The sequence below is a fragment of the Xiphophorus hellerii genome, chromosome 1 (assembly GCF_003331165.1).
Source record: "Xiphophorus hellerii strain 12219 chromosome 1, Xiphophorus_hellerii-4.1, whole genome shotgun sequence".
In the NCBI taxonomy this organism is placed as follows: Eukaryota; Metazoa; Chordata; class Actinopteri; order Cyprinodontiformes; family Poeciliidae; genus Xiphophorus; species Xiphophorus hellerii.
Window position 1 is genome coordinate 29,178,950 of NC_045672.1, and position 23,786 is coordinate 29,202,735.

The 23,786-nt window shown below is 38.2% G+C and overlaps 1 protein-coding gene and 1 long non-coding RNA gene across 6 annotated transcripts in view; one reads left to right on the forward strand and one right to left on the reverse strand.

Annotated features, from left to right (window-relative positions):
- The window catches only part of src (v-src avian sarcoma (Schmidt-Ruppin A-2) viral oncogene homolog), a 39,651-nt gene that overhangs the window by 1,439 nt on the left and 14,426 nt on the right, over positions 1-23,786 (forward strand). The gene's annotated exons all lie outside the window — the stretch shown is intronic.
- LOC116717429 (uncharacterized) lies at positions 9,625-10,534 on the reverse strand. The gene is made up of 2 exons (XR_004338738.1): positions 10,380-10,534; positions 9,625-10,273 (listed from the first exon to the last, which is right to left on the reverse strand). It is a non-coding gene; the product is annotated as an uncharacterized LOC116717429 (long non-coding RNA).

Sequence of the window (23,786 nt, forward strand, 5' to 3'; positions counted from 1 at the left end):
TCCTTTTAAAACGACTTTGATAAGTAACCTGCCAATCAAACTAAAAACTAAACTAAAAAAACTAAAAAGAGTGATTTTTTTTTTTACTGATCTGTTATTGTATCATGTGAAGGGTTATTAAATCAAACTAACAAAACTGTGTTGATGCTGTGACTGAGGAAAGAAGACTCAAAGCTAGCTATTTTCAGTTTCAGGTGTTTTAACATGAAGTCAGCAGGATCTATTTAAAAGGAAACTGTAATTTTCTGTGACGGGTGTGTCTGCTGTTCATTTAGGCTGTAAGAGAGAGAGAGAGAGAGAGAGACAGAGAGCTGTTCAGCAGATAACAGGAAGGCTGAATGGAGGAAAGCATAGAGGCTTTGTGTTTTTCCTTTAAGCTTTTAGCTTTTGTCTTCCTTGTCAACTGTGCTTCGTTTAGTCATTCACTGAAAATTGATCAATCAGATTTTTTCATCTCAAGCAGAATTTTTCTAGTATTATTGGTCATTATTAAAATATAATAACTGTATCTTCAAACCCATAATGCACACTGCTGGGGCTCCTTAAATATGATTAAAAAGTGTATTTCAAAAAGAAGTGATATGTATTAGTCAGATTTCTCCCTAACATGCATGTATTTTAAATGCTAGAATGGCCTAAATCTCACATTTTTGCTGTTTTAAAACCTGAATTTCAGCAAAGCATGAAAATTCACTGGTCATTTTTCATCAAACATTTTGTTTAACAGAAGAACTTTGATCAGAATCAGTTTTCTATATTTGTCAGCAGTCACTAAATTATTTTTTATAAACTTTAAAAAAAATAATGTATGAAAATCTTCAGGGTTGAGATAGTAATGGGGTTGAATGCAGTATGCTAAAGACAATTCTATGCTGTTGTGTAAGTTTAGTTTTGTTTTATATAATATATTTTTAGATCTTATTAATCTAATTCTTAAGGAGCAAACAGAATAAGCTAAAATTAAAAAAATGACATATAGGGAGATTTCTAAAATATGTGTTTCTTCTGCTGACATATACTCACTAGTCCTTTTTTAAAACAGGAGTATCAAACAAATTTTCATTTTGAGCCATATAAAGATAATGAATGTTATCAAGGGTCAGTTTTGCTGGAATGTATTGATAAAACCCAATAAGAAACTGTTGAAATATTAATGAATAGCTGCCTCTGCATTCAGCAAATTCTTAAAATTAAATAATATTGAACATCTTTTGACATTTTTCACCCCCTCCAGGATTTTGTGATTGTTTGTGCGATTGTTTTTTGTGATTTCTTTTTTCAATCAAAATTCTGCTCCTGCTTTAGAAATATTTAAAAATGTTTTTCACTAATTTTGCAGAAAATTTGTAATGAACTCACAATTATGCATTAGCGAGAAAAAAAAAGAGCAAAAAGACTGGAGGCACTGATATAATTCTGCAGTATACAAACAAAAATGCTTTGAATTGATTGATAATATTATATTTTATGACAACTTTTAACTTGAAGGTTCTATTTATGCGTCCTTCTAGAGTTTATAGAGTTTAGAGGGCCACATAAAAAGCTATGGTGGGCCGGATTTGGCCCCCAGGCCTCAAGTTTGACAGAGCTCGTGCGATCGAGTGTGACTGTAGTTTAGATTAACTTGATCTGACATATTTTCAGGGGCCCGTGCGGTGGCCCACCTTTACCTCAAGGTTAGGACGGCCTCTGGAGATGCTGACTGTAAAAGCCATGGTTTCCGTTCCCACAACCCCACACACTTTAACCGACACGCTTCAGGATTAGCGTCTCCCACTCAGCATGGCTCAAATGTCCAAATATTGACTGTCTGTGGTGAAACTAATAATAGAAAAGACTGAATGTGCCAGTGAGAGCCTCAAACCAACCGGACCACAGCATTTTTGCCTGATCTTGAATAATAATTCAGTCAATTCCTCCTCCTGCTTACAGTATACACATCAGGCCTGAATCGATGCCAGACCACTGATCCAGGATCTGCCTTCATTACTGAAGATAATTCAAACGGGTTCAGCGTCTAGACAAGTTGTTCCTCTCAGACTCTTAAGTAGTGGCTTCCCTGTTCATGGACGACGTCAAACTGTCTGCATTTTTGCCATCCTGACATTGAAATATAACGCCTGGCATACACACACACACACTCAAAGCCTGCTGTGCCACTATATCAGCGTGTTGCCACAGCTTTTTGATCTGCCTTAAACCTAAATATTGCACATAAACCCCCAGCTTGTTTTTTTCCCTCGCACTGTAATCCGTTCTGAAATCTGAAACCGTTTTTCCAGAGACTTGTGACGAAGCGCCATTAGATGACTCTTCATGGAAATAAAAATGCTAATACTCATGATCATCAGGAGTGCATATGACTAATCCTCCAGATTCTGCCAGAAGGGGTTTTTGCTCTATTTTGTTTTCGTTTTTTAGATATTTTCCTCAAAGAATTAAAATGTTATGCAAGCAATAAAAAAATAACACAAAAAAACAGATTTCCCTTGTTTTTAGCATTACAGAAACTGATGCTTCTGCAAACACTGATTCAACAGACCATCCCTAATTATTTCTCTCTGCTGCTATGTTTTTTTTTTTTCTAAATTGCTAATTGATGCCAGTTTAAGGACCTTCCTGCAGTGTTCGTGGTGCAGCCAGCTGATGCTGAGCGAGAAGCAGCTTGAAAAGGTCCGTTGCATTTCCTCAACTGTCAGACTTCGACTCCGCAGAGGGGACCTAATGCTCCCTGGAATCCCATGAATGCATCCCAGAGAAAGCCAAAGATGTTTGTGTCAGTTCCAATGAGATTGCTGGAAAGTGCCTCTTGAGGTTCAAATTCCTGCTAATTGGCAGCGTGGCCAGGCACAGGCGCCTTTGTTCGCTAATACAGGAGGTTTCTGTATGTGTCAGGCTGATACACTGAGCCTGGCATCAATGAACTGTTTGTTTTTTTTTGGGGGGGTTTCTGAGCTTGCTGCTCCAGGAGCATTGATATCGGCTTTAGGACAGGTCACTTCCACTTTTTTAAAACTACCTTTGAACGGCTTTTCTCAGGGATTGCAAAGGAAGGATTCAGGGTGCTCCACAACTCTAGATTGCACAGATAAAGGGAATCTTTCGAGTCAAATTCAATAAGCTGCTTTTAACCGCAATGAAGCAAAAGTGTGAAGGGAAGTTAAAGAGACTGCAGTCAAGCTTGCAGCTTGATGACTTCATTTAATTTTGCGGGTGTCCCATTTCTCTTTAGGACCAGTGCAGATGCACTGACACTGAGCTGTGAAGATGTAATTTAAATTTTTATGATATCATAAAGAATACACTCATGGTAAAAAGATATTGCACACTCTTCAATTGCAGGGTTTTAGAAATGATTTAGTCTTTTACAGTTATTTCAATTTAACATGAAGTGTAGAAAAATACAGATTTATCATCATTATATATTAAATGAGGACAAAAAGGATGGCCTTTCTGTACCCAGTAGATTTAGGAGAATAAGTAGCAGCTAATTAAATAAAATAGAATAATATACTTTATCTTCCCTAGTGAGGAAATTCAAATCTCACAGTAGCAAGTTGAGGTAAGTGAGAGCATGCATATTAACGGAAAAGTAAAAAAAAATCTAAAAATAAAAACAGCAAATTTACACAGTAAGATATGACTGTGCAGGTATTATGTTTGTCCGGATCCAATATGGACAAATCGGTCCAATATAAGTATTGGATTGTATCTAAAGTCTCAGATAAAAGGACACTGATAGACTCACTCCACATCAGCATTTCATTGGTTGATAATAAATGACTCAGTTGTTCTCATATCTGTTGTTAATGTTCTCTGAATAATATCACTTCATCAAGCCACATCACTTCACACTACAAAATAAGTAATAAAAGTATCGACAATATCACACCACTAATTGTTGTCCTGTCAGGTCCTTTCACATGAGCAATCAATCTTTGCAGCTCCTCCAGAGTTAACATGGAGCTGACAGTAGTTTTTGGCTACTTCTCTGCTTAATGTTGTCTTTGCCTAGTCTGCCTACCAACAGACATCTCAGATTTCAGTTTTATGAAATAAAAAAATGCTTATTTTTGTTCCATTTTACAGTTATGTAGAACTTTGTGTTGATTCATCCCAGAAAGCTCCAGTAAAATACACGGAGTTTCTAATTTAACACAACTACCCTGCAAAAACACAAAATCTTACCAGTTATTTTTAGTCCAGTTTCCAGTACAAATATTTTAATACACGTTAAATAAAACAGAAATAGCTTACAATGAACATTTCATCAAGATATTTATTGTTTTATGTCAATAATTCCTTAATACTAAGATATCTTTCTCGTGTTACTTGTAAGATAGTTTTGTCTTATTTTAAATGTGCTAAGGTATTTACACTAGAAACTAAATAAGAATACTTGGTCCAATTTTGTGTGTTTTTGCAGTCTAAACTTGTTTAGTTTCATCATTTTGTAAAAACTAGAACGGGTTTCCACACGGTGTTCTGGCAAAGTCAGCTATATCGGGTTTAGTGTGATGAATGCTTTGGCAAGGCACTGTAAAGTTTGGCCTGAATTGGGTCATCTATGCAGTGAAGGCGGGTTTTAAAATGAGTCGACGAGTTTTCAACAATAATATGAGACTGGAAAAGTCAAACAGAAAACTTGTACATCTGGTTATTGTTGCTAACGGCGATTCAACAAGCCACTGTAGTTAGCCTGTCAAGCTTGGTCTTCAGTTTTGTCTTTGCTTAGTAAATAAGGGCCGTTTGGATTCTGTTGTATTTTTGAACGCTTGAGGTTTGTCTGTGGTGGACACCAGATTATTACGCCCTAATAAAAAAGACGTTAGGAATCTAAATATGCGGGCTCTTTCTTTTTACAATAACTGTAAATATAATCCACTGGAACAGAAACAAAAACAGCAGCTTACAAATTACAGGAAATGTGAATGAGTCTTTACTGTAGCAGCAGCTGTAGAAATTGGAGCTTGCCTTTTGTTTTACTAAAAATACATGATCCTGGTTTGGTTTCAGAGCTCAAAAGAAAGCCGCGGTGTGATTCCAGCACCGATCTCCTTCATTTCCCTGCTGACTCGGTGTAAAGGCACTCTGAACGGGGGAATGTCAGTAACGGATCATGTATCCAAAAATGGGACATGAGATTTGCGATTGCGCCCTGCTGACTCAGGCTTTTGAATTTTTTATGTTGCAGACACGAAACGTCTGTCGCTCTGGCCCAGATTTGGTGCTAATTAGTGTCCGGCTTGGTACGCGGGCATATGGTTGAGCATGGGAATGCTGCTGCCACCTGTTCTCACATCGCTCCCGTCCTGTTGCTCTGTTTCTCTGTTTGAAATTGAAGCCCCAGTCGCCTAGTTAGGCTCTTTTTCACTTCTTTGTTGCTTTGTGAGTTCTTTGCTCTACTTTTCAGTAGTGATGCTCCAATCTGATATCAATATCTGTATTGGCTTTGATATTGAAAAAAGCTTCTAGATCAGGTATTGGTGACAATGTGCCCGATTAAGATCGATGCACATTTAATTATATATTTAACAATATATTTAGAATTCCTAATTGCACTTTCTGAACCATTTGAAAAGAAGGTTTTTCGCAATATATTTTTACTAGGTGTGCACCGATTTCAGTTTTCTGGCCGATCTTTGAAGACCCAGATCGTGCTGATTCCAATTTTGGCTAATGCTGTTTTTTTTTTTTTTTGTCTGAAATGTTGCTAAATATAGCAAGAAGGTTGCTGAGTTGGCAACAGTAAGATGGCTATTGTTAACTGCAAACAAGCAGACATGACCGTGAGTCAGTCTGTCAGTCAAACCTCTCTCACTGCAGAGCCTAAGAGGACAGTTGTTGATTTTTAGAGTTTTGCAGAACCAGATAAGATTGGAGGATAAGATCTACTTCACATGTATCAGTTGATCTCCTAAAATTAAAGAGATTGAGACTGATTTATCGGTGCACCCCTTAGTTTTACATGTTTGGCTGAGGTAGTCAACCTATTGCTTTTGTCAGTTTCAGTTTCTTTATTATTTATTTGAAATTGGCTGACTGAACAAATTAAAGGTGTGTTCTTTTTACACGTTCGGCCAGGTTTGTGAAGCTGTTGGTGCATTTAAGTGTGCTGTACTTGTGCAGAGTTATCAAATATTTTATTTTGTAACCAGGTTGCTGTGTATGCAGACTTCTGCCCAAGTCCCTCTTGAAAATGAGATCTAGATCTCAACAGGGTTTACCTGGTTAAATAAAGGAAATAAAAAGTAATAATAATAAATACATTGTTTGTGTTTAAAAACAGAAAAGCTTTACGTAAAGTCATCACTGTTTTTCTGTATTGAACCGGTATCGGTTGATACTAAACCTCAGATATCTGTATCTGTATTCTGAAGTTAAAAAAGTAAATCAGTGCATCCCTACTTCTCAGCGGCCTTGTTAACAGAGAGTTTCTGAATTTCACTCTGTTTGACAAAGATTTAGAGATGGTTTCCGCCCCAAAGATGACCGCTGCATAATAAAGGCGGCTGAATAGTCTGGATGCATAGTCCATTCACTCTGAAATATTCCTCCAAGCTCTCAATCTCTTGACCATTTGAATAGAGCACCAGATAGTGTAGATGCAGACAAACAGAGGATGGCTTGTATCCTCCCAGGATCCCCTGGCCACTTCCTGTCCCTCTGCTCTGGGAACGGGCCAGGGTGACACAGGCCACCCATCTCCCGCTCAATCCACCCACTGTTGCCTCAGTGGAAAAGCGATCCCTCTCGCCCCCTTATTCCCGTCGCTCCGCGCGCATTTTCTTGTGACAGGAAAAGAGTCTTTGGCTTTTAGAAAAGATGCCTCTGTGTGTGCGGCTTTGTGTAGGTGCAGCTGTGCGTTTAAAACGTGCCGGTCTCCATCCTCTGAGAATCACCGCAGTGTACATGGGATGGAGAGAAGGTTTTAGTGGAAATTGGGGATTCTTTTAGACTGAGCCTCCGGTCCAAATAAATCTATTTATTCCATCAATATCAGATGGGACAGAAAATGTGTCATTCCCTCCGACAGTAAAAATACAAAATCTTACCACATATTTTTGTCCAGTTTCTAGTGCAAATATCTTTGTATACTAGAAATAAGACAAAATAAACTTACAAGTAACTTTTCAGCAAGAAGTATGAGCTTGTTTTCAGTCAATAATTCATTAATATTCATGGGAAAAATACTAGTTTCAGTGACAGAATATTCACTTAGAACATATCTAGTACTTTTTCATCACTATTAAAGAATTATTTAATTAAAAGCAGCTCCTATATTCTTCTGAAAAGTTACTTGTAAGTTAGTTTTCTCTTTCAAGTGTACTATGACATTTGCGCTAAAAACTAAACCAAAAAGATTATGCATTTTTGCACTGTGGGCCCAAATCTTTTAATTTTTCCAATTTTTTTATGTTTTATGTTACCAAAAACTTTAGTTTGTGTTGCTTTTTTGAAATCAAATGTCTTCTCTTCCTTTTGCATTAGAGTGACTTTGTGCAACGTAAAGTTTGACATCAGCAAACCACAACATGTCTGTGTGTCAGTCCTTTTCTGGCAGCTGAAACATTTTCAGGAAGTGGCGGCTCTGTCCTCTCTTCAGGCCGTGACCCTGGTATCTCATCCATCCGTGCTGATGTCAGACTCCGATGAGATACAGAGCAGAGGCGTGGCCACCAACTCTCAGCTCTGCACTGATTGCCTCGCAGTCGGCGTCTGGTTCAGTGCTCCGCTGCCCCACCGACCTGCATTTGAATATTGAAATCAGGGCGCCCTGTGAACAAAGGGGTGGTTTAAATGAGATGGAGGAAATTACTGCAGTGTCGGGGGGCCTCGCCCTCCAATCTGCTATGGAAATGTCACGACAGGAAGCAGTTATGTTTTGATGATGAAGCGTGACATGGACATATTTCGTGTCTGCTTGGTTTATTTGTCTATCTCCAAGGAAGGAGGGTTTTTTGTGATCTTTTGTTTCACTTTCAGTTTAGAAACATAATATTGATCTCTAATTGCCGTTAATCTTCCTTTCCCTTTGTGATGCAGTTGGAAGCACTAATGCTTTATAGAAATAAGGTGGAGGGGTTTTTAATTCTGCACTAAGTTTGCATGTTCTCCCTGTACATGCATAGGTTTTCACTGGGTACTCCGGTTTTCTCCCACAGTCCAAAAACATGACTGGTGTCTTATTGTTTTTTTAAAATTGTTCTTAGGTAAGAGTGTGTTGTGTATGGTTGTTTGTCCTGTGTGCCTCTCTGTGTTTTCACACCTAAAACTAGACCAAAAATACTTAGTAAGACTTTGTGCTTTTGCACTGTAGGCCCAAATATTTTCATTTATCCAGTTTTTCTTATGTTTTCATTATTGGCATGGTCATTTAAAAAAGGTTAAACATTTCATTGTTGAGCAAATTGTGAAAGTTAGTCATTTATCCAGAGTTTCAGTCCAATAGACTTGGTTTGATTGGGGACCAAAATTGCAACATTTGTTACATTTTCAGCTGGTGTGGTTCGCTTCACAAACCAAACTATTTGAGAAACTTGTTCCCTTCCTCGCCTGTGGTGGTGCTACACCAAGAACCACCAAAGGAAACAAAACAAAAACAAAAGATGTAGAGTGCAACTTTCTTCTTCACAAAATGTAAGCAAGAACGGAATGACGTCAGATGTTAGCGTTTGTAGGATTTCTCTTTTTTCCTTGTTAAATTAACACCACAAACCATTTCTCTGCTTTGTTACTTAAATATGCCATGAAAATCAACTTGACCTGACTTGACTAACTCCAGTAGTTTATCTAGACCAGAGGTATGCAACGGCAGTCCTTAAGAGCTACTGTTCTGCAACTTTAAGACGCATCCTTTCTCCAACAAACTTGAATGAAAAGGCTACATTCCATTCTTGGCAGGTCAGCATGTTCTGTAAAAACCTGGTGATTAACCCTTCATGTGATTCAGGTGTATTGGAGCAGGGATGCATCTAAAAGTTGCAGAATAGTGGAAATTGCCAGAACTGTATGATGGAAACTTTCTTTCTTGTTTAAACCAAAAGAAGCCCAACTGAAGACGGGGCTCCTCATTACTTGAGGTGTTTTCGAAGACACAGAATGGGAGTAAGAACTGATGAGCAGGCACAATGCGACACCCTCCACACACCCTTTCATTCAATATTGATAATAAACAACGTGAGCTAGAATGTTTTCACAGCAGCTTGAACAACCACAGAGCGTGTGCCACGGCAGCGCTCGAGCAGGATGCCAACCTGGACGGACGGCTGTCTATACCTGCTTCCCCAAACGCATTTCTGCTCCGGGCTGTGGGAGCAGGAGTGAGGTTTAAACTCGCCTCATTCTCAGCCCTGCATTCCAGAGCCGTGACTGGGCCCAGCAACACCAGCGAGCCTCGGACTGCCTCAAGAACACCTGGTTCATTTTACATGCAGATGAAGTTGCATATATATATAGATATATATAGATATATATATCTATATATATATAGATATATATATCTATATATATATAGATATATATCTATATATATATATATAGATATATATATATATCTATATATATATCTATATATATAGATATATAGCGTATCTATATATCTATAGATACGCTATAGATATATAGCGTATCTATATATGTATATGTCTGTCTGCGTATTTTATGTAAAGTCCCTGGGGACGGAGGGTGTTGTATTTCAGCGCTGTCGGGATTCCTCATCCTGCATGGCAGTGCCAATGAGAAGCTAAACGGTACAAGTGCTGGAAAAGCTTTAACTCACTGAAGTGTGAGGCATATTCCAGTCTCCATGGAATCGAGCGAATCAAATGCAGCCTCTTTGAAATGTGAAGAGAAGAGGTGAATTTAAGGCTTTGCTTGTACAGCACTCCAGTTCACTGTGAGGAAGCAACAACACACAGCCCTGTGCGATGCTGTAAGAGATCTAAAGTGCCTTTTTGATCTAGCCTGTGCCAGTTTTTTGGACCTTTTCATTTCCCTGATGCTTGAGCGTCTTTTCCCCCAGCTCATGTGATATACTGCTGACACTTGAACGGATGAAAGCCTGTTTCTTTTCCATTTTGTCTGAAAAAAAGGGATTGGAGGAAAAAAATAAGGAAAAGAGTGTAAGGATGGAGATAGACTATGAGGGACTAATCTAGGGGGTGAGGGGTCGTGGAAGGAATGGACTCAAAGCTCTTGAGGATTATCTTCTACTTCTTCTCCCTCCCCCATTTCAGAGGCTCATAACTGGAGCTGATGATTTCACGTGCTCCTAATGATCACAGATCAGGATTCGGGGAAGAAGGGATAAAAAGGTTAGGCAGGGACTCCATGCCAAAAGTAACACAACTTCAATGCTTGTCTGCTGGAATACTCACATAGCACTGCTGAGATCCCAATGCAGTACTAGGATTAGTACATGCTTCATATGTTTCTTGTCCTGAATCCAAAGTTCAGAAGATTTCATGAGTGACAGGAAAACTACACACAATCTTACCAAGTAATTTTGCTCTAGTTTCTAGTGAAAATGTCTTAGTACACTAGAAATAAGACAAAACTAACTCACAAGTATATTTTAGCAAGATATTTTAGCTAGGTTTAAGTCAGTAATTCCTTAATATTGATGAAAAAGTAACTGTTCCATTGGCACATTATTTCACTTGTAATATGGGAAAAATGTCTTGCTATAAGCGAAATAACATGCCAATGGAATAAATTACTTTTTTTGTGCTTTAAAAGCAGGGTAACACTTCAGAAAACATCAGAGGGTGGAAATTCTTAAACGCAAAGGAAATCTGAGTACGAATCTCCTTCTGTTGTCTGTCACAAGAATAAACCAAAGTCTGTTCTGGATGGAAGGAGAGATGGAGCTTCAAACTATATTTTTTCACAAACACAAAAAAATCCCTGTGTTGCATATAGAGATTTAACAAATCTGTGATCATTAAAGCATGATTCTCCTTTTCATGCTTGCCTCAGTCTTGTTTGTTCCTAAAGCCAGACAAAATATGAAAAATACTATTACTATTATCCAACTTTCAAATTATTTTTAAGTGGTCTCACTGGTCTATGTAAGATGATCAAATGCAGTAAAGTTGGAAACCATTGAATTATAAGCTTCAGCATGACCAGCCTTGCATCAACATTTCGTTTTCTTAGACACCACAGGGGGCGCTCATCGATCAGGTCCATTGGTTGGACCAGCAGAAAAGCAATAGAAAACTCATCTGGGGGTAGAAATCATGTTTTCTTGTGGTAGTTCAGTTGTACTCCCTACTCCTGCTAGGCAGCAACGCAACTTATTGTTTTCAGCTTTTTCTACTTCTCATTAAAGACAAATTGTTGGAGTTCAGCTTCATGTTTTGACTCTTCTGTAAAAATAAAGAAGGTTTATTGATTTTACCAACTGAATTTCATCAGGAATGAAATACCATAATACTATGTCTTTCAACTGATTTCCTAAATTCAGTTTTCAATGAAAACCCACTGCTGTTGTGATGTAATTGATCTAATTTAACTCCAACCTCTGGCAAGTGCCAATTTCCAGATGACATGCGAACAGGAGCTCAACCATGACACATAAACGGTAGACATAAACCGACCTCGCTTGTATGTCTCATCTGTTGCTCGACCAGTTATCACTCAGCCTTGAAATCTGCTTCAGGGAATCTGGGATTGTTCTGGATAAGGGCGGTTACCTGTTTAACTGAAGTGGTGATGTAATCCTTAAAAACCCTAATTTTGAGGTGTTAAAAGCAGAAACATGAAGAGTGATGTTTTGAGCATGTTGACCTACTCAGCATAATGGAATGGGTGGGAAAGATAAAGAAAGCAAAGTGTAGCCCAGAAGCCATTTGAAGCCATTGGAATAATTTTTGTTTGGAGCTGATGCAGGTGGACACTTTCTACAATTTTGTACTTTTGAGTTTTGTCAATAACTATTTTGTGTCGTATTAAATGGAAAATGTTAGCTAAACCACAACGTAATCTTATTGTATAGGTCCTTCATTCACTTTTGTTTTAAAATCATAGCAAGTTGGGCCACAAACATCACTTTGGTACATCTATTGATTAACCTTGATTAAATACAGCCAATATTTTCCAAGGAAGTTCTTGTTTTTATTGTTGGGAGCAGATTAAAAGCAATTTCTCTCAATTATACATCTTTACTTAAGGCAGACATCTTAAACTCTTCAATAATTTGTTGTTTTCCACATTGTTTCATTGAAATATAGCATTTCTTGGATCATTTGATCACAGTACAATAATTTTGTATTTTTAAAAAAGGTCTCACAGCCTCTCATTACTTTCAACGTGCCGATTTTGGCTAAAAGTTTGGTCACGTGCTCAGCAGCAAGCAACACCACCCTTCATCTGAAATGGCCCAGATATTTTCTTTCTGAGCCTCAATCCCAAAATAATTTGATACATGTCACACTCAGATTAGGAGCAGGGGATGACAGAAAATCTGTGAACCTGCAGTGGATGCCAGAAGCATTTATTTGGATGAGAACAAAAAAAACTCCCAGTTAGCCCTGGCTTTAGGATACAGCATCCAGCTGCTTGGCTTGTCAAATTATTTTAATGCTTGCTTCACTGTGGCGTTTGGCAAACAAAAGGTGATTAAGAAAAATCTCTGGATCACTTTTGTTTGTTGGTTATCGCTGCATAGAAATATACTGTGCACACAAGCTTCCACACAGTGAAAGGGATAGGAGCTCAAAGACCCTGATCCTGTTGTAGAAGCCAAAGATCCTCGGGCTCCGTAAAGTAAATGAATAAACATGATGTGATTTTTAAAAATTGGAAACTCCCTTTGACCTATCAGAAAATGTTTGCAGGTGATTTCACCTTGCCTCCGTTTCTCTGTCCATTCCCCCTCCGTCTCTGTTCCTGTATGCCTCTAGAAGTGTCAAACGTCCCACATATTTCACAAAACCTCAACTAATCTTGCCGTTTTCTTCATCAGATCGGTATGCAGTGCTCTCTGAGAGTTTTGGCCCAGAAAGTGTGGAGGGGTGTGTGGGGGCGTGTGTGTGTGTGTGTGTGTGGCTATCTTACATCTGTGCAATTTGTTGGTTTGTGGAATGCTTGGAATCACCTCCATGGCAACAGCGGGACCGTGCGAGTGCGTGTGTGTGCCGCAGTAAATACTGACTTCACCTCCTCCCCATCTTTGTGCTGCCAGTGTTCAGCCTTTACACACTTCATCCAGGATCCAGTCCTGGAACTGGGGGGAGGTGTTTACCTGTAGTCCTCCAAACATGGAGGAACTTTATGATTCTTCTTCCATTATTTGCTTTTTGCTGTGTTACATCATCTTCATAACATTCTGATACTCAGTGTTAGAAAAAATTTACTTAACAGAGTTGTTGATTCAGATTGTAGCATTTTTATTGCCCTGTATTTTAGGGTGTTTTCACTCCTGACAGTCCAGTAGACTCAACATTTATTACATTTTCAGCTGGTGCGGTTTGCTTTTACACTTTCAAACAATTCAAGTTAATTTATAATTTATAAGCGTCAGAGTTTGACTGCGCATTCACGCCTCCCCAAATGAACCGGACTTTCAAGACAAATTGAGTTTGATTAAAGCAGACTAAACATGACAAGAAGATTATCAAACAATTGTTGGTATTAAATGAAGAGAAAATAAATAAAAACAAGCGTTATTAAATGATTGCAATCAAAACTAACTCTGCCCTATCTTAAGAACCTATTAAACTTTAGAACCAGTTTCTCCAGCAACAACAGCCCTGAAGTGTTACTGGTAATCTGTCTTCTACGTCGCAGAGAAGGAATTTGAGTCCCATTCTTATTTTCACTATTGTTTCAATTCAATGAATGGTTTTCAGGCATGAATGGCTTGTTGAAGGCCACACCACATCATCTCGGTTGAATTTCTACCCGAATTATACCAAAACTTTAATTTTGTCTTTTCGTAGCCATTCATGGGTGGACTTACTGGTAAGATTGAAATCACTGAACCACACCAGATCCTTAAGGATTTTCTGGTAGACAGCAGAACATATTTGTAAATCAATTACAGCAAGTTCTCTAGATCTTGAAGGATTAGAGTAGTAAATAAGTAAAGCTTATTTATAAAATGTTCAGACATAAAAGTCACAAAGTGTTGCACATCACATATATAAAAACATAGAAGTCTGGGAGAACAAAATAGTTTTTCGTTTTAAAAAAAAACAGAAGCAGCAAAATGAAGCTGTAAGACTAAAATGATCCTACAGTTTTGGAGCCACTGACTGAAAGGCCCTTAATTTTTAACTAAGAACAACCAGGAGATTCTGGGTTGCAAAATGTTTGGTTAAGAACTGACACAAATAAGATTTACCTAAAAGTCTGACTGAGGCCCTTAATTTTTAACTAAGAACAACCAGAAGATTCTGCGGTTGCGAAATGTTTGGTTAAAAACTGACACAAATAAGATTTACCTAAAAGGCTGACTGTTGCATTCAGAATAGCTTGTAGACATAAGAAATTATAATTAGGAGTTGAGTGTAACTCTTTGATTTTACACTGGGCAAAATGAGGAAACTTTCTGACTGGTTTTAAGATGCAGTTGCCTGGCAGCTAATAACTCAAAGTCTCTCTTTTATTTGGGTTTAAAACCAGAAAATTACTGGAAAGAAATCCACTAATCTGAGATAAACATTGTACAAAGGTGAACAGCTTAACCACCTGGTGTGGTTTAAAATAAAGATACAATTGGATGTCAGGATAAATGTGATAAGAAATATCATTACAAAATTAGTAATGTTAGCAAATTGAGGAATGTAAAAAGAAATTCATAATGGGCCCAGAACCAACCCCTGTGGAACTCCACAGATTAGAGGAGCAGAGGCTCAGGTCTGTCTTGTTGCAGAATTTCTTGTCAGTTGCATGAGAAGATAACCAGCCCAATGCAGAGGCAGAAATACCATCAACACTGAACATTTTACATCAGCATCTATTAATGGTTCCTTCTGATATTTATTAAAGAAGTCTCATTGGAATGCTGCTTTAGAAAGACAGACTGAAAAAGCGAATCAGAGATCCGTAACTGAGTCAGCCAGAATCTGTGATGAGTTTCTACAACTTTATCGAGTATTTTACTCAGAAAATCCAGCTTGGAGATGGCACTGAAGTTGCAAATCACACCAGCATCAAGATTATGTTTCTTCAAACTCTTCAAAAAACAGGAGTTGAGTTCTTGTGTCCTATTTCAAGTCTTAGGCAGGAGTCTTGATTCTGAAGGTCAGACAGTAATCATGTGGAAATCAAGTGAAATTAAGCCAGTTAATTTAAAATAATCACAATTAATGCATAGCTTGAGTTGACATAGGACTTTGTTGATTTAAATAAAAATTCCTTTAATAGAAAAAATCCTCAAGTGATTGATTTTCTACCACAGAGTAAAAGCAGAAGGGATTCTCTTCCACAGGAATCCAAATAGGAACTGTGGAAAGGTGGTGCTCTTGTGAAAACTCAACTAAACATCTTTTTGTTTGCCATTGTTAAGAAACCAGGTGAAAAACCCTGTGTTTGCTCAGAACCAGGAACTAACCCACCCAAACAGTTGTTCATGCTTCAGATCAGTACATGCGTATGCTGAGGCTCGCGGCAGCTGCTGTCGTTCGCCACAGTTGGACTGGTCTTCCCTGTCTTGCCTTTTCAGCATCCGTGTTGCTTAATGGGCCACAGATGGAATTTCATTGCTGCGTTTGGTGAACACGATTAGGGAATAGATGTTGGTAATCTGGACAGAACTAGCAGGGTTGGATTATGGTACAATTGGCGGCAAGTGACGCAGGAGCCAAAGCCTTTCCGCTCCCTCCTCCCCTTGTAATAATCACATAGGGGGCATTAAAATGACAGAAGACATCCATCAGGCTGCCTTCAGACTCGCACGGATGTTTTCCACACAGGGCAAACTCTCTGTACATGCATGCAGACTCTCTGATCCCTTGTACATGTTCTCTGACAAATCACATTTATCACCAATACTACAACTGATTTTAAATAAGTACAGTGTGTCTCCCAATATGTTCTCCACTACATGGGAACAATGTGTTATGCATGCGCAATCTTAAACGCCCGATGTCTGCTGATGCAAATGCAATAAAAACACGATAGTATCTTCCTGTGGTCTGGCAGCTGCTGTTCGCTGAGCTCACTTATGTGGACTGGGTTGGCATTCATCTGGCTCTGATGTGCTCTGTGTGACATGTCCAGAGTAGTGGTCACATTAAGAATCAGGTCGTTTTGCTTTTAGCCGGCGCTCTGGACTGAAATGACCCCCTTTAAACTGCTCCAGCCACTAATGTCAGGATCTGTTGAACTCATGAAAGACTGCAAGACATCTCAGACTATGAAACTTGAGTATTTATTAGGTTGCAAAAGCCTGAATATATTACCAGAGATAAGTGCTATCCAATTGCATAAGAAATCAGTGCCTTAAAGGCATCTATAGTCTTCTCAAACTCATATATTTGATGGTGCTCCTGTTTCAGTACACATAATTTGTGTCAAATTCCAGTTTTAAAGCTTTGCAAAGTGCCGTTTTAAACATGTCTTAACTTTTACCACCTGATGTGATGATTGCATGTGTGGTTTTGCGCAACACCACCAGCATGAGATGGAAACATATCTACAGTGGAGTACTACCTTTGGAATACCAGAAAAAATATATATATATTTGTTATGATCTACTAAATCAGTACAGTAGCCCTGCAGTATTCAGTGGAGGTTATGGACCACAGCCATCCACGAATACTTGAGACACCATCTTAAAACACTTATAACAGCCTATTTTAATAGTTCAAACACAAAATATATTTTAATATGCATTATTATGCACAGTGGAAACCACCTTAGCACTGCTGCAAAAGCTGCTATGGTCTTGTATAGAATATATTCAAAAATAGTACAAATTAATTGTTTACATTTTCTAACAAGTAAGAATCCAATTGTAGCCCAATTATACCGATCTGAAGTAGGTAAGGGCCCCTGAGTTCATTAAACCCATTAAATTACAAATAATAACACTCTCGTGTTTAACCCTTTGTTAAGTTTCACTTTAGAGTAATAATACACCAGTACTTTTCTATTCTTTTCACCCAATAATATAGCTTTGAGCAAGAATAATATTCTCCAAATACTATTCTACAAGAAATCAAACACACACCTGTATGAGATTTTGAACATATATTGAACATATATATATATATTAATTCACAGAAATGGTAAATGTTTCAGTCTTTTGGTTTCACAAAACCTATGTTAATTAATGTGGGCCCACACTTCAATGTTCACCTAAGCCGGCAATAATTGACTAAAATATAATTCCCAAAAAAAACCCCGTTGCAGGCCTGGTGTGATGACGAAGCGTGGAATTTGGTACCTTACTCCAAAGGAAAATCTTGAACCTTCTAGGAATTTCACCTGTCCTTAGTCCCAGTTGGCAAGATGTCTTCAGCTCCTTCACCAGTCCCTCGGTCCACAGGATCCAGGAAACAGCAGGAAAATCCAACGCAGCCACAAAACTCTCAGTGTAAGCTCATCTCTCTGCACTAAGCTCAACTCTGGAACGCTCCCACGACGGAAACTTTAGTGAAGTCTTCTGTTAGCTGAGTTAGCTCACAGTACTCAATGTCCATTCACTGTGCTAATGAATGCTAATGCGTTAGCGAGCATTACATATGACTTTCCACCTACTGTACAGTGAATTCCGGTTTGAAATTATCACAGTAGCTGCAAACAAAAGTGTAGAGTCGATATCTATTAACAGACTGTCGAGTTGAAAGCCTAAATATCTGCTAAAACACTCGTTTATTAATAACTCCGCCACGTATTTTCAGCGCGGTTCACCTCTTTCTTTCTCATTTCTTCTTTTACTTCCTGTCTCTCCTTGACCCTCAGCCAACCACGGACCAGTGAAATTGCTTTGTTCTACCCCACTTCCTCTTACAAACATAAGCCCTTCAAAATAAAATATGGTGAAGATTACTTTCCTATAAAACGGTTTTAAATACATTTCTTATTTATAACAATTTTAACATATTTAAGCAAACATGCTTAACACATTCTAACTTATTATTCATTCCATGAACTTAACTCAATACAAAATGCCCTTATTTTGGACTGGGTTACACAATAAATGGGAAATTTGCTTTAAGCAAATTGTTAGACATTTGATCATTACATGCATTACATGTCAAGTCATAAGCAATAACTTATCAATGTACAGGAAAGCATTTTGTTTCAACGGCGTATTTAAATAACGCTCCAGCACCATCTTACTACACTGCAACATTCAAAATGATCTCCAGCTAAGTCAGGCTGCAATAGAGTTTTGGAAACTTTTGCTACACATGAAAAACCCCGCAACCAAATAATACAATTACCGAATCTCACGTACGTACATTGTTGAGACGCTTAACTCACCTCAATATGTTGGATGCTTGAAACTTAAAGAAACTGACAACATGCTTTCTAATTATGCAGAGTCTACGTTTACACAAGACCGCAGTCTGGTATTTTCAAATGTTGATTGGGTAAACGTTACATGTTTGAATCAGTTGTAGTTGTCATGCCAGGCCACCGTACAGCGCTGTGATTTTAGCATCTCTTCACTGCAAAAGCATAAAGTCTTACCAAGTAATTTTGGTCTAATTTCTAGTGCAAAGGACCAGCATTGAAATAAGACTAAACTAACTTAGAAATAACTTTTCAGCAAGTAATAAGAACTTGTTTTAAGTCAGTAATTCTTTAAAATTTATGAAAAAGTTCTAGTTCCTTTGGCAACTTCTTTAAAAGTTATAACGACATTTTTCCGATGTCTTGAAATAAAAAAGTTTTTCTCTTAGACCAAGCCTCAAGAAGTGTCACTCTGATGACTGGAGATGTGTAAATGTAAATATTACAGTTTTATTGAAAACTGTAATAAATAATTGTACTTAATATGTATTTAGAGGGCTTGAAATTTCATCTCAGATTATCAAATACATTCTTATAAATAATAAGAACAAAATTAATGAATTTCCACACTTTTGATGCCAATAAGCATATACTATTCAGAACAAGAGTGCATCAAAGACCAGACCTTCATTTTGTCATGTTTTTCACTAAAATACAGTTTTAAATGTAAAATTTCCCCTTTTCCGTACTGCATTATAGTCTGCAAACATCTCATTAAAACTGCATACACAACACCCTGAAGAAAAAAAATCCTTAATATGTTGTTTTCAGCTGTTCTCATGTTCATAATCCTCCACAAAAGATGAAAAGATTTTCTAAGGGGTCTAAATCATAATTTACTTCATAACAAAAGCTGTCCTGTGTAAAAATAGTCCTTTGTCACAATCTTGTTCGCTTATTCATAATCCTGTTAACGACTGAAGGACACCCGATCCTCTTCTTATATTTCAATAATAGGTTACTATTCAGAAGCTGCGATTGTTTTCACATGAAAACACCGATAAGCAGCATGCCATGTAGGGAAACAGCCCTGGCAGCAACGTTAAAAGACTATTCCCATTTCCCAAAAGCTCAAGAGACATGAAGGATTTGGAATTCATTGCCAGTTCTTCTGCATAATTAAGCTAATCGTAACCCTTCCACCCTCCCATCCAACTACATCCCCTAGAAATGCCCATGGGATTTTCATGCTGCTGCTTTTTTACAGTAACTCAGTCCTGTGAGCTCAGAATTTACCTCTTATTATCATTAACTCTGCAGATAATAATACCTCTCTAGATACTTTGGTCTATGACATGAACCTAGACTGCTGATTTTTATTTTTTATTTTTTCTTATTCCCTCCCCGCCGTCCAGACATATTTCCATTCAGCCAGCAAGCCACAGGCCCATTTCTGTGCAGCCTGCTGAGAGCCGACAAAAGATGGCTTTGTTGGAAACGGAGAGTGAAGAAAGACCAAAGACTCACTTAACGCTCTGTTCATGTTTTACTTGATCTGGTCCTTGCATGGAGTCTTGGCCTTTTGGGTAAAGCAAGTGATTCTCTACTCTTTTTATTTCTTTTTTCACATCAGATTTGGTTTTGCTGTTTTAATCCCGAAGGTATATCCACCAGCACATCTCCATTTGTCTTCACCTTCTAACACTCGGCCCGCATAATGTGACTTTAAGCACCATTTGAGGACTATTAAGGTGACAACCCCGCGAGTGAAAGCTGTGCCTGTGAGGAATGGCCGTGGCTTTCTAATAATTGACAGCTCCAGAGGAGAGGAGAGAAGTGGTTCACCCGCTCTGCTATGAATCGGACGGCTTATTAAGCATGCAATGATTCTGCTTGGGGAGAGTGCAAAAACACACAAAGAGCAGCTCTCTGAACCACCCGATATCTTTGTGTCTGCTCTCTTAATGTTAACCTGTTAACCCTCACCCCTCTTTTTTTGCAGACATGCCCAAAGGGGATCTGAATATCTACTGTCCTGCCTCATCAACTCCTCAACCTTTCCTTGTCATGTTCCCCAGTCACTGCAGTCAACCCAAACACCTCTGTTGCTTTCGCTTCTTTCGTTGCTTTTCTCATATGCAGTTCTTTACAAAACCATTTGTAGTCCTGTGTGTGTGTGTGTGTTTTGTTTGTTTGTTTGTTTGTCTTTTCTCTTTTGTTTTCATATTACAAGAAGCCACAATGTATTTCACTGGAGTTATGTGCACAAAGAAGTTCATAGATGTGAAATGAAAAGAGAAGATGGAGTTAATGCTGCATTTCAGTTACCTCTGAAGTCAAAACTCGGAGTTCAGTTTGACGACACACTAACAGCATTCTGGTTGGCAAAGTCGGAGAAGTTGGGATTTCAATATGGCGCCATGTTGAAATGATAAGTTGGCCTTACAAGTTGTAACTAGGGGTAGTGTGAGTTTCTCCCAATTTATGAGTGGGAAATTGGAGGACTGCTGAGGGTGTTCCAGTTGATTTTTCCAATGAGGAAGTTGGAATTTCCCAGTTCTGACTACAAATGAAATGCACCACAATGCTTGGCTAACATGGAGGGAAACCTTAGAAGTTGCAAAAGACTTGAAAGTGGAGCACAGGTTCACCATCCGGCTATACAATCACCTTAAACATAGAGCCAAACTACAACTGAATCAAAGATCATGACATTTTTAAACTGAAGTTAAATGATCATCTCTATCTGTTCTAAATAAGCATGAGATATTCTACAAAGCTGGTAGAGAGAAAAAGATGAGGTGGTTCTTCAAAGTGTTAACTCAGGGGGGTTGAAAACAAATGCACAACACACTTCTTTGAACAAAAATGTTGAAAATCATGCATCTTTATTCGTCCCACTTCCCAGTTATCCCCCACTTTGTTTTACACTCTATGCACTTACACATTGCATCACTTTACCTTATATTACCCATGCTGTCATTTCCTCAGCAGACCATTATAAAAAAGGAGTTGCAGTTATGAGTAACCATTCGCGACTGAAAAGAAGCAGTGACAGATTCATCTGTTTTGCTTTGCCTTTTATAGCCAGATATTTTCCACCATATGTCATAGGTCCGTCGCCCTGAGTGATTTAATCTCAGCCAGACAGAATAATGTTGTTTCTCTCATTTAGATGCAGAACCTTTGCTTGTAAACTCATGAGTCCGAAGACACCATTTGTGTATCGGAAAATGCATTTCTCCATAAGCAACAAGAGCTGTGCAGCAGATGTGAGCAGAAAGCTGGGCTGCTTGACATGACACACATTAACCTTTATCTTCATCAGCTTATCAGGACTCTCCAACCCCCTCCACAGTCACAATACATTTATTTTCTTTAAATTAGCACTAACAAGTAGAAACCCCAAGGCTATCTCTATTTAAATAGAAGTCAATGCATTCCCTAAATTAGCCTAGGCTTACTGCATTGTTTTCATTATAATGAGAAAAGCTTTAAAAATGGGCAAAAAAAGCAATACAGTCCAAATCTACTGAATCCAGAACACCTATAAAGGCCATTAGTGATTCATCATCCATTAGCAACTGAAGAGCTGCTATTAAGAAAAAGGCATAATGTTTCAAGTGTTTTTTTTTTTGTCTAATTGGTAATTCACTGTTAAGTTAAATACAGGTCATCTTACAATTAGGTCTCCTTCGCTTCTGAGCTTTAGGGAGCGTGTAGCTTGGTGAATTCTGGTCATAGCGAGAAAAAAAACAACACACATTAAAATGAGAAGGAGTTTATAAGATGAAAACAAAGAAGTCGATGCCACTGAATGCTTCAGAAGCTCAGAGGCATTGCCGAAAACACAAGACATCCAGATTCTGATAAAAGGTTCTGAGATAACATTTCTCTGATTTTGCTTCAAAACTCCTGTTGACAGAGCAAAATAAAATGGAAATATCTTTATTTTTGTTTTTATTTATTTTGTCTACATAGCTAAATTTGGTGAAAACTAATCTTACTATGTCAGCTTAAACGCAAAAAGTAAACTTGTCATCTCTTGTATATGTTTACCTTTCAAATATAATAGTACAAATGTTGGAAATGTGACTTTTTTTAGCTTCCCATCAAATAACATCTTGAACATATATTTTGAAACTGAGGCATAATTAGCCAATTTGATGACAAAAAACACCTTTCAACAATATTTAGACATGAATTGACATCATACAACCACCCATTGTCTTCCAAATTCAGTCCGGAGTAACAAGTCTACTAATCCTGGGTAATCCCTAGACATTCCCAGGGCATGAGCAAAATATTGTTCATTCAGCATGCTCTGCTGGATGATCTTTGCAATTTCCATCCAGGAGTTTTTATCCATTTGTCAATTTTTGTGGGTATTTTGCAAAAAAAATCTTACAAATGTATGGAATTCCCCTCTATGTCAGATAAACGCTCCTCAAAAATATTTGTGTCGCCAGAGTGGATACAAAAACAGGACAGTGGAAGCGGACTGGTTGAAACAACATATAAATATCATACAACACACTGCTTAGAGTTCTGTGGAAGACAGTTCAACAAAGTGTTGAGAAGGGGACACCCTGTAGGCATATTGTTTGACACGTATCTTTGAACAAAACGGCACAATTTTTATTACGCAACTTTGTGAATGAGGACCGATTTCAATGCTTCAGAAGCATGGGCGAGCCTTAAGGCTGAGTCGCACCACTCTGCAGAGGAAGCTAATTGTAGCTGCTTCTATCCAGAATCTCACTTTTTGGGGTCACAATCCTAGTCGAGGGTTGGAGCATAGAAGTACTGATAAATCAAAAGCTTTACGTTTTGACTCTTCTTTTTCCTTATTATGGCACTCTTGAGAATTGTCCATGTTACTGCAGAGGCTCAACCCATATATCAACGCTTTACTCTTCTGTCATTCATAAACAAGACACCAAGATACTTGAAATCCTTCACTTAGGATCTCAGGACTTAAGGTGCAGATTTCCTCTAGTGCAGGATGTCTTTATGTGAACATCTTTTAACAATTTCACCTTTTTAGTCTTTTTGGGTATATATGTTGCTTTAGGGAATCCCTGAGTCAAGTAAGAAGAAAATGAACGTAGCAACAGTTCCTTTGACTGCACATCTACAGTATGTACAGTACAGACCAAAAGTTTGGACACACTTTCTCATTGAATTCAATTGAGTTCAATTGAATTCAATTGAATTCAATGAGAAAGTGTGTCCAAACTTTTGGTCTGTACTGTATATGCGACTGTCAGAGATCTGCGCTTGCAGTTAGTTGTCTATGGCAAATATTGTCTGTGTGTTTGCTCTGCTGGTTGGAGTGGAACGAGGGGGATTTCATATTTGTCTTGAAACCA